The sequence below is a fragment of the Bombina bombina genome, chromosome 1 (assembly GCF_027579735.1).
Source record: "Bombina bombina isolate aBomBom1 chromosome 1, aBomBom1.pri, whole genome shotgun sequence".
Lineage (NCBI taxonomy): Eukaryota > Metazoa > Chordata > Amphibia > Anura > Bombinatoridae > Bombina > Bombina bombina.
The window spans coordinates 747307904-747327668 of NC_069499.1; the positions used below are offsets into that span (position 1 = coordinate 747307904).

The 19765-nt window shown below is 40.2% G+C and overlaps 1 protein-coding gene and 1 pseudogene across 1 annotated transcript in view; both read right to left on the reverse strand.

Moving 5' to 3' along the window:
• LOC128660794 (integrator complex subunit 6) overlaps positions 1-19765 on the reverse strand; it is a 516514-nt gene that overhangs the window by 30194 nt on the left and 466555 nt on the right. The window lies entirely within an intron of this gene.
• On the reverse strand, positions 6535-6654 carry LOC128646253 (uncharacterized; annotated as a pseudogene).

Genomic DNA, 19765 nt, shown 5'->3' on the forward strand with positions numbered 1-19765 from the left:
ACCCACAATTCAGTTTAACGAATAGCCAAGCAGTCGGGTGATAAAGAAAGGAGTAAAAAGCATCAACAAATTTAATTTGGAAATAATTGTGCTTTATACAAAAAATCATAACCACCATAAAAAGGGTGGGCCTCATGGACTCTTGCTAATATGAAAGAAATGAATTAATCAGGTAAGTTCTTACATAAATTATGTTTTCTTTCATGTAATTGGCAAGAGTCCATGAGCTAGTGACATATGGGATATCAATACCCAAGATGTGGAGTCTTCCACTCAAGAGTCACTAGAGAGGGAGGGAATAAAAATAAAAACAGCCATATTTCGCTGAAAAAATTAATCCACAACCCAAAAAAAGAGGACCAAGTCGCCACTTTCCAAATCTGATCAACTGAAGCTTCATTCTTAAAATCTCACGAAGTGGAGACTGATCTAGTAGAATGAGCTGTAATTCTCTGAGGCGGGGCCTGACCCGACTCCAAATAAGCATGATGAATCAAAAGTTTCAACCAAGAAGCCAAGGAAATAGCAGAAGCCTTCTGACCTTTCCTAGGACCAGAAAATAAAACAAATAGACTGGAAGTCTTCCTGAAATCTTTAGTAGCTTCCACATAATATTTCAAAGCTCTTACCACATCCAAAGAATGTAAGGATCTCTCCAAAGAATTCTTAGGATTGGGATATAAGGAAGGGACAACAATTTCTCTACTAATGTTGTTAGAATTCACAACCTTAGGTAAAAATTGAAAAGAAGTCCGCAAAACTGCCTTATCCTGATGAAAAATCAGAAAAAGGAGACTCATAAGAAAGAGCAGATAGCTCAGAAACTCTTCTAGCAGAAGAGAGAGCCAAAAGGAACAACACTTTCCAAGAAAGTAGTTTAATGTCCAAAGAATGCATAGGCTCAAATGGAGGAGCCTGTAAAGCCTTCAGAACCAAATTAAGACTCCAAGGAGGAGAAATTGATTTAATGACAGGCTTAATATGAACTAAAGCCTGTACAAAACAGTGGATATCAGGAAGTATAGCAATCTTTCTGTGAAATAAATCAAAGAGCAGAGATTTGTCCTTTCAAGGAACCTGCAGACAATCCCTTATCCAAACCATCCTTAAGGAACTGTAAAATTCTAGGAATTCTAAAACAATGCCAGGAGAATTTATGAGAAGAACACCATGAAATGTAAGTCTTCCAAACTCTATAATAAATCTTTCTAGAGACTGATTTACGAGCTTGTAACAGTATTAATCACTGAGTCAGAGAAACCTCTATGACTTAGTACTAAGCGTTCAATTTCCATACATTCAAATTTAATGATTTGATATCCTGATGGAAAAACGGACCTTGAGATAGTAGGTCCGGCCATAACGGAAGTGGCCAAGGCGGGCAACTGGACATCCGAACCAGATCCGCATACCAAAACCTGTGTGGCCATGCTGGAGCCACCAGAAACACAAAAGACTGTTCCATGATGATTTTGGAGATCACTCTTGGAAGGAGAACTAGAGGCGGGAAGATGTAAGCAGGATGATAACACCAAGGAAGTGTCAGCGCATCCACTGCTTCCGCCTGAACAGGTATCTGGGAAGTTTCTTGTTTAGATGAGAGGCCATGAGATCTATCTCTGGAAGCCCCCACATCTGAACAATCTGAGAAAACACACCTGGATGGAGAGACCACTCCCCTGGATGTAAAGTCTGGCGGCTGAGATAATCCGCCTCCCAATTGTCTACACCTTCCGATATGCACCGCAGAGATTAGACAAGAGCTGGATTCCGCCCAGGCAAGTATCCGAGATACTTCTTTCATAGCTTGGGGACTATGAGTCCCACCCTGATGATTGACATAAGCCACAGTTGTGATATTGTCTGTCTGAAAACAAATGAACGGTTCTCTCTTTAGCAGAGGCCAGAACTGAAGAGCCCTGAGAATTGCACGGAGTTCTAAAATATTTATTGGTAATCTCGCCTCTTGAGATTTCCAAACCCCTTGTGCTGTCAGAGATCCCCAAACAGCTCCCCAACCTGAAAGACTCGCATCTGTTGAGATCACAGTCCAGGTTGGGCGAACAAAAGAAGCCCCTTGAACCAAACAATGGTGATCTATACACCATGTCAGAGAGTGTCGTACATTGGGATTCAAGGATATTAATTGTGATATCTTTGTATAATCCCTGCACCATTGATTCAGCATACAAAGCTGTAGAGGTCTCATGTGAAAACGAGCAAAGGGGATCGCGTCCAATGCTGCAGTCATGAGACCTAAAACTTCCATGCACATAGCCACTGAAGGGGGAATGACTGAGACTGAAGGAGCCGGCATGCTGCGACCAATTTTAAACGTCTCTTGTCTGTTAGAGACAGAGTCATGGACACTGAATCTATCTGGAAGCCTAAAAAGGTGACCCTTGTCTGAGGAATCAAGAAACTTTTTGGTAAATTGATCCTCCAACCATGTTTCCGAAGAAACAACACTAGTTGATTTGTGTGAGATTCTGCAGTATGTAAAGACTGAGCTAGTACCAAGATATCGTCCAAATAAGGAAACACCGCAATACCCTGTTCTCTGATTACAGATAGTAGGGCACCCAGAACCTTTGAAAAGATTCTTGGAGCTGTTGCTAGGCCAAATGGAAGAGCAACAAATTGGTAATGCTTGTCTAGAAAAGAGAATCTCAGAAACTGAAAGTGTTCTGGATGAATCGGAATATGAAGGTATGCATCCTGCAAGTCTATTGTGGACATATAATGTCCTCGCTGAACAAAAGGCAGAATAGTCCTTATAGTCACCATCTTGAAAGTTGGTACTCTTACATAACGATTCAAAAATTTTAGATCCAGAACTGGTCTGAATAAATTTTCTTTCTTTGGTACAATGAATAGGTTTGAATAAAACCCCAAACCTTGTTCCTGAGGAGGAACTGGCATGATTACCCCTGAAGACTCCAGGTCTGAAACACACTTCAGAAAAGCCTGAGCTTTTACTGGATTGACAGGGATGCGTGAGAGAAAAAATCTTCTCACAGGAGGTCTTACTCTGAATCCTATTCGATACCCTTGAGAGACAATGCTCTGAATCCAATGATTTTGTACAGATTGTATCCAAAAATCCTTGAAAAACCTTAATCTGCCCCCTACCAGATGAGCTGGCATGAGGGCCGCACCTTCATGCGGATTTAGGGGCTGACTTTGGTTTCCTAAATGGCTTGGATTTATTCCAATTTGAGGAAGGCTTCCAATTGGAAGCAGATTCCTTGGGGGGAGGATTGAGTTTTTGTTCCTTATTCTGACGAAAGGAACGAAAACGGTTAGAAGCCTTAGATTTACCCTTAGGTTTTTTATCCTGAGGCAAAAAAAACTCCTTTTCCCCCAGAACCAAATAAATGATTACCTTGGAAAGAAAGAGATAGTAATCTAGATTTAGATGTCATATCAGCATTCCAAGATTTAAGCCACAAAGCTATTCTAGCTAAAACAGCTAAAGACATGGATCTAACATCAATTGTGGCATCACAAATAAAACGATTAGCATGTTGCAGTAAGCGAACAACGCTAGATATGTCAGAATCCAATTCGTGTTGCGCTAAATTTTCCAACCAGAAAGTTGATGCAGTCGCAACATCAGCAAAAGAAATAGGTCTGAGAAGATGACCTGAATATAAATAGGCCTTCCTTAGATAAGATTCAAGCTTCCTATCTAAAGGATCCTTAAAGGAAGTGCTATCTTCCATAGGAATAGTGGTACAATTAGCAAGAGTAGAAATAGCCCCATCAACTTTGGGGATTTTTTCCCAAAACTCTATAGATTTTGCTGGTAAAGGATACAATTTTTTAACCCTTTTAGAAGGAATAAAAGAAGTACCTGGCTTATTCCATTCCCTAGAAATCATATCAGAAATAGCCTCAGGAATGGGAAAAACCCCTGGGGAAACCACAGGAGGTTTAAAAACAGCATTTAAACGTTTATTAGACTGAACGTCAATAGGACTGGTTACCTCAATATCCAAAGTAATTAACACTTCTTTTAATAAAGAACGCATATACTCTATTTTAAATAAATAAGTAGATTTGTCAGTGTCAATGTCTGAGGAAGGATCTTCTGTTTCAGATAGATCCTCATCAGAAGAGGATGAATTATTATGTTGTTGGTCATTTGAAATTTCATCAGCTAAATGAGAAGTTTGAAAGACCTTTTACGTTTATTAGAAGGTGGAAATGCAGACAAAGCCTTCATAATAGAATCAGAAACAAATTCTTTAAAATTTACAGGTATATCATGAACATTAGAAGTTGAAGGAACTGCAACTGGCAATGTACTATTACTGATAGAAACACTATCTGCATGTAAAAGTTTATCATGACAACTATTACAAATGACATTCGGTGGAATAATTTCTACAATTTTACGACAAATGCACTTAGCTTTGGTAGAACCGATGTCAGGCAGCAATGTTCCAGCAGAAACGTCTGAGACAGGACTGGGACATCTTGCACAATGTAAGAGAAAAAACAACATATAAAGCAAAATTATCTATTTCCTTATATGACAGTTTCAGGAATGGGAAAAAATGCAATAGCATAGGCCTCTGAAAGCAAAAAGCAAGAGGCAAACAAACAAGGGGTATTGAAATAATGAAAAAAGTTTGGCGCCAAGTATGACGCACAACGCAACGTAAACTCTTTTTTGGCGCCAAAAATGACCGGAAATGACACACTTGCGTCACTAATGACGCCGCCGTGTGAAAGGTCTCGGCGTCACGTATGACGCCGGAAATGACGAAGTTGCGTCATAAACGTACTTTTTCGCGCCAAAAAAAAGAATGACGCAATAAAGTTTAGCATATGACGCACCCGCGGGCCTAATACCCGCAATTGCAAGAAGTAGTCAATTGAAAAAAGACTAAACCCCAGGTAAGAAATACATATCTTAAAAATGTTTACATTCCCAAATATGAAACAGACAGTCTGCAGAAGGAAATACATGAACCTGACTCATGGCAAATATAAGTACAATACATATATTTAGAACTTTATATAAATGCATAAAATGCCAAACCATAGCTGAGAGTGTCTTAAGTAATGAAAACATACTTACCAAAAGACACCCATCCACATATAACAGATAGCCAAACCAGTACTAAAACAGTTATTAGTAGAGGTAATGGTAAATTGAGAGTATATTGTCGATCTGAAAAGGGAGGTAGGAGATGAATCTCTACAACCGATAACAGAGAACCTATGAAATAGAACGCCATTAGGGAAATCATTGTATTTAAATAAGTGATATTCCCTTTACGTCCCTCTGACATTCGCTGTACTCTGAGAGGAATCGGGCTTCAACAATGCTGAGAAGCGCATATCAACATAGAAATCTTAGCACAAACTTATTTCACCACCTCCATAGGAGGCAAAGTTTGTAAAAACTGAATTGTGGGTGTGGTGAGGGGTGTATTTATAGGAACTTTGAGGTTTGGGAAACTTTGCCGCTCCTGGTAGGATTGTATATCCCATATGTCACTAGCCCATGGACTCTTGCCAATTACATGAAAGAAATCACTGCCGCTCTCAACTGAAAATACGAGTAATGACTCGTGGAAAGAGAACAAACAGAGGAAAAAAGGTATGCAAGACTGAAATCCAAGAAAAACGTCCGAACATCTATCAGGACGCTCTGCGGATCAAATGACCATAAACCGTACCTTTGAAACTTGGCGTTCTGCCGAAATGCCCACAGAAGCCAACTCCTGAAACCCCCCATGTGAGGGTCTACCTAGAGAACACTTCCGGATGGAAATTCTCACCCCCTGGGATGAATTATTAGTCTGTTTAGAAGTCCGACTCCCAATTGTCCACCCCTGGAAAGTGGATGACCGACAGCAAATGTGAGCTTCCTCCCACTGAACAATCCAATTCACCTCCTACATGGCTAAGGAACCCCTAGTTCCTCCCTAATGATTGATATAAACCCTAGAGGTGATATTGTCCGACTGGAACCAAGCTAGGGACAACTGAAGTCAAGTCATCAGAGCATTGCGAATTGCTCTCAACTCCAAGATGTTTAAAGAGGAGAGAAGACACTTCCGAGTCCATAATTCTTAAAGACCCAGACAGCTTACCAGCCCAGCAGGTTGGCATCCGTGTTCACATCACCCAGGAATATCTCCAGAAACACGCACCCAGAGATAGATACTCCTGAAAAAATACTAAGGAAGAAAGTTTCTTGTCATCTGATCTAAGTCTATCCTTTAAGACAGATCCGAAAGTTCTCCATGTCATGGAAAATAGCAAAAGGAATGATGTCCATGGAATACCATCAGACCAATTCCCTCCATACACAGGGTCACAGAAAAGTGAAGAAAAATCAACTGCAGCTAAATCCAAACTCCCAATCTCCTGGTTGCAAGATGGCTAAGCTAGCCACCGGCCACTAAAACTTACTGTTGGCCGGACAGAAGACTGCAGAGTGGTGAAAAGGAATAAATCCTTGATTTTCTGACCTCTGAAAGACATCTCCTAGATAAAGAATCAAATAAATGTCCAAGCATACCGGCACCTGGTGTTCCCAGGCGGTCTCCCATCCAGGTACTGACCAGACCTGACCCTGCATAACTTCCAAGATCAAACAAAATCGGGTGCATTCAGGGTATTGTGGCGGTAGTCCCAAATAAATTACCCTTGTGTATAGAACAAGGGAACTCTTCTACAGATTTATTTCCCATCCCCAGAAAAGAAGATTGGACAAGATCTCTTAAAAGAGTTAGTTCGAAGTCAGGATGATACCTGAACTATATATTGTAAAGAAAAACACACTTGCAATATCCCAAGACCTAAAGGTCTGACTGGGATGGCACAAACGGAGAAAACTAGAGAAGATTCCGATTAAGGAAACAATAAATCTCTCAGGTCTAAGTTCGTTATGAACAGGCCCACTAGAACTAAAGGAGAAAGGATACTACTTTGAAGGACAGAATCTGAAATATATGAGGTAAATACCTATATCCCGTTCCTAAACTGGAACTGTCACTTCCAGAGATGAAGACCCTGAATCCAGTACAAGGAATGCCTCTCATCCTACTTGGATTGCAGATACTCTAGAAAGAGAAATCTGCCCCTGGGAGGAAAACTTAGATTGGACATGAAAAGGCATGGCCCAAACAAAGTCTCATCCTTAAAAGGAGACACTAGAAGCGTGTATTTGGAGGAAACCGAAATAATTGAATCTGCAACTGCAGAACTATAAAGCCTAGGCTGTACCACTAAACCACAGGTAAGCTTCTCAGCTAACCATAAATTTCAGCCACAATGCCTGGCGGCTAGTACAGCAAGTCTAATAAGACAAGACATTGCTCTAAATGAACAATTAAAGCTCCAGCTTCTTACCTATGTCAGAAAGAAAACTAGACTCTCTCTGCAGAGATCTAAGTTCTCTGATTAAAAGTAGAAAGTTCCCTTCTACTAAAGACACCGTGCATTTCAAGAGAGATGGCGACAGGAAATCCTAAAAAGGACGTGAGACAGGGAGAAATATACCCAGATTCTCTATAACAATCCTGTGAACAGCACGTCTAGAACCCTTCTAGAGAGGAAAGAAAAATATAGAATTGATAAAGTTCACAAAACTCCAAAGGAAAGACAACGATAGGGATCGGTGTCATCCAGTCAGCCAAGACCTCCTGACAATATAAGATGCTTTGAAGCAAACAACTGAAGGATACCACTTCAGTAACAGATTAAGGAATTATACTGTCCAGATCTGTGATTTCAGCCTCAGAAACTACCGGCGAATCCTCCTCACTAACTTGGAAGAAGACAAACCTGCGTAGCAGCATGTGGAGCACAAACCCTCTTATCTGAGACTTAAAATGTCCTCTTGCCTTTTCCCTGAAGTAAAGGAAAACAGACCAAGCCACAGATACCGCAGAAGATACCTGAGCTTGCAACTTCTGTAAGAAAATACACTCCTCCAGGAGATTGAGAGGAACCACAGGGCACTGTATGTGATGCCATATAGGCTTGGGACATAAAAGCAACATCCTTGGAGACATGAAGTTCAAACCAATCTGTACATTTAATAGCATTTGCGAAATCAGAGATACAGAAAAAATAAATGTTTAAACCAATTCTTAGTTGAGCAAGCCTTCCACACAACTTCAGCATCAGAAGAAGGAATTATACTACCTGAATCTGAAATTTCGCCCTCAGATGCACCCGAAGAATCTTCATCCTCAGACTGAGAGGAAATACTTTGATTAGCCACTTCAGGATCAGAAACCTTACTTACTGTTTCTTTAAATTTCCTTTTGCGTTTTCCCTTCGGCATGGGAAAAGCAGACAGCGCCTCAGATACCGTAGAACAGGGGTGGACAGACTTTTGTAAGGCAAGGGCTACCTGTAATTTTTACCTGTAATTTTATTCCAAGTGACGTGGTCACCTAAATAAAAAAAACACACCAGTCGCTGGCTGTAAATGGTATTTTTGCCACAAATAATACAGCTTTAAAAATCAGCCTCGCTCTTTAATAATAAATACAGCCGCGCTCTTTACTTACTGTGAGAGCTCTCTCTTTACGTCATGCTGGGACCATCAAGCAACCTTATCTGTGTACCGCACAATCAAGACGGCTCAAGTCTAGGGCTAGCGGAGTAGTCAAGCCTTGAACACATGGGAAACCCACAGCTCAGGTACAACAATGACAATGAACTATTGTCAGCCAATCATAGACAGACTGATTCTACAAATTAATTTTATTGGCTGGACGCCATGTCAAGTTTATTAGGGGCAGGTCCTGTTGGCTACTCTTGATACGTCCGCTACTAGCTGAAGACTACAGCAGCAGGACCTGCAGGCTCTGTACCGCCTTACACAGCAACCAGAGACTGGTATAGCAGCAACAGCACTGACCTGCACAATTTGATGACAACAAATTTTGGGGACAGAAAGCTGCAGAAACTAGCACAAAGTATAGCTAATATTAGTGCGTCAGAGAAACTATCAGAGAGCAGCATCAAAGCCTGGTACAGGGTAAGTAAAAGAAACCTGAGTGGGAGTAACAGACCCTGGGAAAAAAACAACACCAGACCACTCACCCAGCAGAGCCTGGTGACAAGTAACGGAGGACAGAACTACAAAGTAGCAGCAGAATATCAGACAGAGTAGGACCTGGAATTGACAAACCCAGGGATACCGAGCAGCATCTCAGCCTGGCACATAAAGAGTCTATACTATGGCCTGACCGCTCTTGAGACAAAAAGTAGGAGAGTTTGGGACAGGTAGTAAACAAAGCTGGGGCAGCGAATTCAGCTACAGCCGCGTTCCGCATTCTGAAGTACACATACCGCCGCCATAGACTCAAAAGTCTGCATAAGAGTAACATTTCTCATACATCTGTGGTGACGAGGTTCTTCACTCATAATCTAGATGTGTGAGAAATGTTTCTCTTATTATGCACTTTTGAAATCTTCCAGGCGGTCACCTCAAAATTAACTCGCGGTCAACTGGTAGACCGCGATCTACCTCTTGCCCACCCCTGCCGTAGAAGATACCTGGGCAGTAATATCTTGCAAAATAACTCCAGACGGAGCATGAGAGGAAACGCAGGGCACTGCATGTGCAGATGAATAGGATTGGGACGCTTGAGGAGAAAGCTGCGGCACATCTGAAACAGGAGGCTCCTGAACAGCATCCACCTTAGCTAATGATGGCTCAGGGTCAAAAAGTATATTTCTTTAAGTTCTTTCAATACATGAACAAAAAGGTACTGGGGGTTCCACCTGGGCATCAAAACATAAGCTACAGGTAACATCCCGCACAGCCTCCTAATCCATAATACAAAAAGAAGCAAATAAAAATAAACTTTTTTTTTTATATATCTTTTAACAAAGGATATAATACAGAACCAAAAAAACGTTCTTAAATAAATGTTCCCTTTAAATTTACCAAATCAAGAAAACATACCCCAGGCAACACTCTACACCTCACCAGAATTACTGAGGTGCCCTATCTGTCCTGCAACCCGCAGCAAACTGAGGAAAAAAACAATCCTGTTTACAATCCGGATTTCCAGAGAAGCAAAAACAGCAAGAAGCCTTCTAAACAGCTGAGCCATCTGAAATATGAGCACCTCACTCTTACAGGAAGTGAAAAAAGCGCCAAAAAAACTTTGACATCACAGATTCAGAACCTCCCTAAAAGGGGCGGTCCTACAGCTGACAAAAAAGCAATTTTATTTAAAAAAAACACTTTTCTTGAAAAACAGGCTTAAAAACAAACAATAACCCCCCCCCCCAAAAAAAAGTACATAATCTGTTACTAAAAATGGATCCTCACTGAGCCATCAATAAAATAAATAACTCCTCCACTACCTGCAAAACTGCCATAAAAACCTGCACCCTGACAGGAATAATAAAAAAACGCCCCCCTGCAGCGTTTCAGCTGAGTAAGTGCCAATTTTTTCTTTCAAAAAGATCATTTACTCCTATTATCAAAATGTATTTGTTATCTTGCTATCTTTATTTGAAAAGCAGGACCTGGGTAGCGCTTGCTGATTGGTGGCTAAGTGTAGCCACCAATAAGTAAGTGCTATCCAGGGTGCTGAACCTAAAATGGGCTGGCTCGTAAGCTTTACATTCCTGCTTTTCAAATAAAGATAGCCAGAGAATTAAGAAAATTTGATAAAATGAGTAAATTAGAAAATTGCTTAAAATTACATATTCTATCTGAATCATGAAATAAATTTTTTTTTGGGGTTTAGTATCCCTTTAATATACAAGTGACTCCAACGGAACACCTATATATTCATTATGTCTGCAATCTCTTATTAATAAAGAACAAGAAAACCAAATAAACAAAAACTTTACTATTAAACCTATAGGGACTGTGGGGGTGTGGGTATATTATACATGTATATTCAGGGCTTGATTAAAAGTGCGGTGCAAGCAGTTTTGAACTAGCGAAATTGTGATTTTGCAAACCCTTTCCCTTCCGCTGATATTATAAGTTCAGCAAAATCAAAATTGTGCTAGAGCAATTGCCTTTTCCGCTTCAATACTTACCGCGATCTAAGAGCTTTGGTAAACTGGGTTGCCAAAATAAAAAATTGCACAAAACACAACAAATATACATAACAAAGTACACGTAAAGTCAAACTACACTAGTAAACCCTAAACCGCTATCCCCCACATCGCAAAGTATCTAAATAAACTATTAACCCCCTAAACCGCCATCCCCCACATTGCAAACACTAATACTATTAACCCCAAATAGCCACCCCCCTACAACGCAAAGTATCTAAATAAACTATTAACAGCTAAATCGCCACCCCCCCACAATGCTAAGTTATAAACCAACATCTAAACCCCCTAACACCCCACTACCTTAAAATAAAAAAACTTACCTGCAAAATTAAAAAAAAAAAAAAACCTAATCTTACCTTTAAAAAAAAAACAAAACACTACCGTTACTGAAAAAAATTCTTAATATTACAAAAAAATAATAAAAAACCCTATTACAAAAAATAAAAAAAACTACCATTTTTTTTAAATTCTATTCTAATACCTCTTAAAAAAAATAAAAAACGCCTTTTTTTTTTTTTAGATTACATTTTATTTGGCCAGCAAAAGAGCTGAATGCCAATCCAAATGCCCTTATTGGGGCAATGGGCAGTTTAGGATTTTTTTTTTATTTTGGGGGGGGGGGGGGGTTGTAATGTTAGGAGGTTAGTGTTTTTTAAAGCAAAAGAGCAGATCTTTTTTTGCCCTACAAAAGGCCATTTTAAGGGCTGTTCGTTGTTTATTTTTAGAATGTTTTTTTTTAAGGGGTATTAGAATAGGATTAATTGTTTTTATTTTTGGTAATTTAGTTTATTTTTTATAATGATAGGTTTTTTTGTAATGGTAGGATTTTTTATTTTTAAGTAATGTAGGTTTTTTTCTTTCAGTTATGGTATTTTTTTTTTTTTTTTTTAAAGGTAAGTTATTTTTATGTTAAGGTAGTCATGATTTTTTTTTTTTTAGTAAATGTAGGGGTATTTTAATTTGGATTAAGTTAGGCGGTGTTAGGTTAGGGGGTCATTCCAATTACTAGTGAGAATATCACTCCTTTCCAGCAGGAGGAGGCAAATAGCACCACAGCAAAGCTGTTAAGTGTCACTCCACTACCCATAATCCCCAGTCATTCGACTGAAGGGAAATGGAAAAAGGAACAACACAAAAGTCTAGAGGTGCCTGAGGGTTAGTAAAAATAACGGTCTTAATTAAGGGTGGGGTTGTGGACTCTCCATATCTGGAAAGAAAGAAAATTTTCAGATAAGCATACATTTTGTTTTCTTTCCTAAGATATGGAGAGTACACATTGTCATTCCAATTACTAGTGGGAACCAATACCCAAGCTAGAGGACACGGAATGAATAGGGAGGGAGAACAAGACAGGCAGACCTAAACAGAAGGCATCACCGCTTGAAGAACCTTTCTCCCAAAGAGGCCTCAGCAAAAGTATCAAATTTGGAAAATTTGGAAAAAGCAGAGAGGACCAAGTTGCAGCCTTGCAAATCTGTTCCACAGAAGCTTCATTTTTGAAAGCCCAAGAAGAGGAGACAGAACTAGAAGAATGAGCTGTAATTCTCTCAGGAGGCTGATGACCAGCAGTCTCATAAGCAAAACGAATTATACTTCTCAACCAGAGGGAAAGAGAAGTAGCAGTAGCCTTTTGACCTTTATGCTTTCCTGAGAAACAAACAAAGTCCTTAGTCGCTTGTGGGTAGAATTTTAGAGCACGCAAAACATCCAAGTTGTGCAACAGACGTTCCATATGAGAAGAAGGATTAGGACAGAGAGAAGGAACAACAATTTCCTGATTAACATTTCTATCCGAAAACACTTTAGGAAGAAACCCCAATTTAGTACGAAGAACCGCCTTATCCGCATGAAAGATAAGGCGAATCACACTGCAAAGCCGAGAGTTCCGAAACTCTCCGAGCAGAAAAGATAGCAATAAGAAACAAAACCTTCCACGATAACAACTTAATATCTATGGAATGTATTGGCTCAAACCAAGCCTGCCGCCAGACGTTTGTGTAACAAAACAGATAATGCAGAAATCTGGGGGTCGATCCGATAAAAATCGTCGCCCGCAAAAGCCGGCGACGCCAATATTTACGCTGGTTTGGTATCACATATACGGCGTAAACTAGAAGTTACGCGCGTATATTTCTGCCGTCGCCCGTAGTTTTTTGGGCCATAGGCAGGTATACCAAACCAGCGCAGTTTGGTATCCAATATGCAGCGTAAGGACTTACGTGGCGAAAATGGAGAAATCTTACTCCATTTTCACCTCGCCACAAAAAGCAGCCGTAAGAAGCCTTACGCTGACTATTGGAGCCCCGTAACTCCCTAAACTAACTAGAAAAGAAACCTAACACCTAACGCATGCGCAATGTCTAGCTACCTGTCAACCGCGATCCCCCCCGAAATCCCTAATAAAGTTATTAACCCCTAAACCGCCGCTCCCGGACCCCGCCGCCATCTACATAAACTAACCCCCTACTGTGAGCCCCTAAAACCGCCGAAATCTACCTTATCTATCGCCTAATGTGAACCCCTAAAACCGCCGCCATCTACCTTATCTATCCCCTAATCTGACCCCTTACACCGCCGCCACCTATATAAAAATTATTAACCACTAATCTAATCCCCCTATACCGCCGCCAGCTATATTAATATTATTAACCCCTAATGTAAGCCCCTTACACCGCCGCCATCTATATTAAAATTATTAACCCCTAATTTAATCTACCTACCCTGCCGCCAGCTATATTATCTATATTAACCCTAAGTATATTATAGTTAATATAGGTATTACATTATATATAAACTATATTAACCCTAATTATATTAGGGTTAATATAGTTAATATAGTTACTATAGTATTTATATTAACTATATTAACTCTATCTAACCCTAACACCCCTAACTAAATTTATATTAAATTAATCTAATTCATATTATAAACTAAAATATTCCTATTTAAATCTAAATACTTACCTATAAAATAAACCCTAAGATAGCTACAATATAATTAATAATTACATTGTAGCTATGTTAGGGTTAATATTTATTTTACAGGTAAATTGTTAATTATTTTAACTAGGTCTAATAGCTATTAAATAGTTATTACCTATTTAATATCTACCTAGTTAAAATAATTACCCAATTACCTGTAAAATAAATCCTAACCTAAGTTACAAATACACCTACACTATCAATAAATTACATAAACTACAAATATCTATCTAAAAATACAATTAAACTAAACTAAATTACAAAAAAACAAACAAACACTAAATTACAAAAAATAAAAAAAAGATTACAAGATGTTTAAGCTAATTACACCTATTCTAAGCCCCCTAATAAAATAATAAAGCCCCCCAAAATAAAAAAAATTCCCTGCCCTATTCTAAATTAAAAAAAGTTCAAAGCTCTTTACCTTACCAGCCCTTAAAAGGGCCTTTTGTGGGGCATGCCCCAAAGAATTCAGCTCTTTTGCATTTAAAAACATATACAATACCCCCCCCCCCCATTACAACCCACCACCCACATACCCCTATTCTAAACCCACCCAAACTCCCCTTAAAAAAGCCTAACACTACCCCCCTGAAGATCTCCCTACCTTGTCTTCACCACACCGGGCCGAACTCCTCATCCGATTTGGGCGATGTCTTGCTCCAAGCGGCAAAGAAGAATTCTTCCTCCGGCGACGTCTTCCTCCAAGCGGCAAAGAAGAATTCTTCCTCCTCCGACGTCTTCCTCCAAGCGGCAGCAAAGTCTTCTTCCTTCCGGCAGCATCTTCCATGAAGCGGCATCTTCAATCTTCTTTCTTCGCTCCGCCACCGCGGAGCATCCATCCCGGCCGACGACTGAACGACGAATGAGGTACCTTTAAATGACGTCATCCAAGATGGCGTCTGCCGAATTCCGATTGGCTGATAGGATTCTATCAGCCAATCGGAATTAAGTTAGAAAAATCTGATTGGCTGATTGAATCAGCCAATCAGATTCAAGTTCAATCCAATTGGCTGATTGGATCAGCCAATTGGATTGAACTTGAATCTGATTGGCTGATTCAATCAGCCAATCAGATTTTTCTAACTTAATTTCACACCAATAAAGGTATTTACGGCATACCTTATGGTAAATTTTTCGAGTAACAGGCTTGCGAGCCTGTATCACGGTCTCAATTACCGACTCGGAAAATCCACGCTTACACAGAACTAAACGTTCAATCTCCAAGCAGTCAGCTTCAGAGAAACGAGATTTGGATGAAGGAATGGACCCTGAGTTAGAAGGTCCTTCCTAAGAGGCAACCTCCAAGGTGGCAGAGATGACATTCTTACTAGGTCTGCATACCAGATCATGCGAGGCCATGCAGGATCTATTAGAATTACCGATGCTCTCTCTTGTTTTATACGAGCAATAACTCGTGGAAGGAGCGCAAACGGAGGAAACAGGTATGCTAGACAAAAATCCCAAGGAACTGCCAGAGCATCTATCAGGGGCCCTGCGGATCTCTTGACCTTAAACCGTACCTAGGAAGCTTGGCGTTCTGCCGAAACGCCATCAGATCCAACTCCAGCATCCCCCATTTGAGGGTTAACTTGGAGAACAGCTCTGGATTGAGAGCCCACTCCTCGGGATGAAATGTCTGTCTGATCAGGAAATCCACTTCCCAGTTGTCCACTACTGGAATGTGGATGGCAGACAACAATTGTTGTCCCACTTCCGCCCACTGAATAATTAAGCCACTGAGGTGATATTGTCCGACTGGAACCTGATTAAACTGGGGTAAGGACAACTAAGGCCAAGCCATCAGAGAATTGTAAATCACTCTCAACTCCAAGATGTTTATGGGGAGAGCAGACGCCTCCCGAGTCCATAGTCCCTGCACCTTTAACGAGTCGCAGACTGCTCCCCAGCCTAGCAAGCTGGTGTCGATGGTTACAATCACCCATGAAGGTCTCCAGAAACATGTGCCCTGAGACAGATGCTCCTGAGAAAGCCACCACAGGAGAGTCTCTTGTCGACTGGTCTAGATCTATCTTCTGAGACAGATCCAAATGGTCTCACAGTTCCATTGTCTGAGCATGCATAACTGCAGAGCTCTCAAATGGAATTGATCATAGAAACATAGATATTGACGGCAGATAAGAGCCATAGGCCCAGCAAGTCTGCCCGACCTTACCTAACAGTATAAACTTATCTAGTTCGTAGGATAGCCCTATGCTTGTCCCATGCATTTTTAAAGTCCCCCACAGTGTTTGTTGCTACTACCTCTTGAGGAAGTTTATTCCATAAATCAATCACTCTTTCTGTAAAGAAGTGCTTCCTCAAATTACTTCTGAATCTACTACCCTTTAGCTTGAGCTCATGACCCCTTGTTCTTGAATTTTCCATTTTATGTAAAATACCCACAGCCTCAGTTTTACTAAACCCTTTAATGTACTTGAAAGTTGCTATCATATCACCTCTTTCCCTTCTCTCCTCTAAGCTATACATATTTAGGTCATTGAGCCTATCCTGGTAAGTTTTATTTTTTAGACCATGTACCATTTTGGTAGCCCTCCTTTGCACAGATTCAAGTTTGTTAATATCCTTCTGAAGATATGGTCTCCAGAACTGCACACCGGGGGCCGAACCTTCATGCTGAAGTTTAGTTTAATTAATTTATTGATAGGGTAGTGTTAGGTGTAATGGTAATTTAGGTTAGGATTTATTTTATAGGTAATTTGGTAATTATTTTAACTAGGTAGCTATTAAATAGTTATTAACTATTTAATAGCTATTGTACCTAGTTAAAATAAATACCAAGTTACCTGTAAAATAAATATAAAACCTAAAATAGCTACAATGTAATTATTAATTATATTGTAGCTATCTTAGGGTTTATTTTATAGATAAGTATTTATATTTAAATAGGAATAATTTAGTTAATATTATTAATATTATTTAGATGTATTTTAATAATAATTAAGTTAGGGGGTGTTAGAGTTAGACTTAGGTTTAGTGGTTAATAATATAGGTGGCGGCGGGGTAGGGGGCTCACATTAGGGGTTAATGTAGTTAAAATAGGTGGCGGCGTAATAGGGGGCTCAGATTAGGGGTTAATGTAGTTATTATAGGTGGCGACGGTGTAGGGGGATCATATTAGGGGGTAATATAGTTAATGTAGGTGGCGGCGGGGTAGGGAGCTCACATTAGGGGGTAATAATTTTAAATAAAGTAGGCGGCGGGGTAGGGGGCTCACATTAGGGGGTAATAATTTTAATATAGGTGGAGGCGGAGTAAGGGGCTCACATTAGGGGTTAATGTAGTTAAAATAGGTGGCGGCGGGGTAGGGGGCTCAGATTAGGGGTTAATGTAGTTATTATAGGTGGCGGCGGTGTAGGGGGATCATATTAGGGGGTAATATAGTTAATGTAGGTGGCAGCGGGGTAGGGGGCTCACATTAGGGGGTAATAATTTTAATGTAGGTGGCGGTGGGGTAGGGGGCTCACATTAGGGGATAATAATTTTAATATAGGTGGCGGCGGGGTAGGGGGCTCACATTAGGGGTTAATGTAGTTAAAATAGGTGGCGGCGGTGTAGGGGGATCATATTAGGGGGTAATATAGTTAATGTAGGTGGCGGCGGGGTAGGGGGCTCACATTAGGGGGTAATAATTTTAATGTAGGTGGCGGCGGGGTAGGGGGCTCACATTAGGGGGTAATAATTTTAATATAGGTGGCGGCAGTGTAGGGGGATCACATTAGGGGGTTAGACATTTAATGTAACTGGCGGCGGTGTAGGGGGGTCAGATTACGGGGTAAGACATTTAATGTAGCTGGCAGCAGGGTCCGGGAGCGGCGGTTTAGGGGTTAAGCACATTATTAAAGATTGCGGTGGGGGATTGCGGTTGACAGGTAGATAGACATTGCGCATGCGTTAGGTGTTAGGTTTTATTTTGCAGCTAGTTTAGGGAGTTACGGGGCTCCAATACTCAGCGTAAGGCTTACTACGCCTGCAATTTATGGCGAGGTGAAAATGGAGTAAGATTTCTCCATTTTCGCCACGTAAGTCCTTACGCTGTTTATTGGATACCAAACTGCGTGGGTTTGGTATATCACTCTATGGGCCAAAAAACTACGGCCGAAGGGTGAAATATACGAGCGTAACTTCTATGTTACGCCATAAATGTGATACCAAACCAGTGCAAAATTTGGCGTCGCCCGGCTTTTGCGGGCGACGCTGCAAATCGGATCGGGCCCTATGAGTGCTTAAGCCCTCTTTCCTTTCCTCCTTCTCTATAGTCTGTATTTATATATAGAGGGTAGCACCGGGTCATGCACATTTTTATGCCTTAACCTTGTATCACATATATACTTTTCACAGTGCCAATATTTTCTCTCTTTTTTTGCTTTCCACTTCTTGTAAGGCTCTCACCTTCACAATAGTTATATATATATATATATATATATATAAATATATAGAGTTTTGAAATTATGGTTTTGTAGCTAGCTAAGCAATCCCAGATAAAATTTAAATAAATCTGGGTGAAAATACGTATAAAATACTAAGTTGTAGTATGTTGAAGTATAATGAAACATATCAGTTAAATATGTCCAATATAAATGTAACAAGTCTGAAGGCAGAGCACATGTGCTACCAATTGTAACAGTTTGACTGTGAATCAAGATTAGTACATTTAGTATGGATAGAATGAACTGCAATGAGTTTATGGATACGTTCAAAAAGCAAGTTGATACAAACACTGATTATGCGGGAGCTTAGATATGTAGAAATCGTTATGTGAATGATCAGGTGTAAAGGAAACAATTGACATACGGCAGCTGATATATTCACTCAGAGCTGGTTAATACAGTAAGTAATGTCCAAAGGTTGTAAGCAAAAGTAAAGATACTTGCAGTTGCAGTGATACAAACACTATGAAGTTTATGATGTGTTGATGGATTCGAAGCAATTGGGAATGTATCTGCAGATGACGAAGGTACTGTACTCCGTAGAAGCAGCGTTCGGGTCAGAGCAAGGGAAGCATCTGGAAAGCTTCAGGAGTGAGAAGCAACTGATTCGATGTGAACAATGGTTCATAGGTCACACAGTGGAAAGCAGCTGAGCACACAGGTGTGGTAGATCCAATAAAGAGATACTGAAGAGTAGTTCCGTAGAAAGCAAAACAATAACACAGCATACAAAGTCAATAAGCGATAAAGAGAATAAGATACATTGTCAGAGAGACAAAAGTTAGACTTGAGTTGAAAATGAAAGGTAACACCAAACAGACTTCAATAATCAGGCAACATGGTAGTGTTGCTATTGGCTTTAAATAGGTTGTACATGATAATGGGAGGAGTGAGATTTAAAGAGACATGCAAATCAAACTTCTGAGGCAGAAGTATAGAGTAACAGCTGCAGCCTTCTGACCTTTGCGCTTACCAGAAAACAGGATAAACAAGGAAGGTGATTGACGAAATTCTTTGGTAAACAATATCCAAGCAAATATCTTAGGTGTTCAATTTTGAATCTAAAGGTAATATCCTCAGAATCAGAGAGCAGATTATTTAGAGGAGCTAGAGGATGAAAACATAAATTATACTTACCTGATAATTTTCTTTTCTTCTGATGGAAAGAGTCCACAGCTGCATTCATTACTTTTGGGAAATAAGAACCTGGCCACCAGGAGGAGGCAAAGACACCCCAGCCAAAGGCTTAAATACTCCTCCCACTC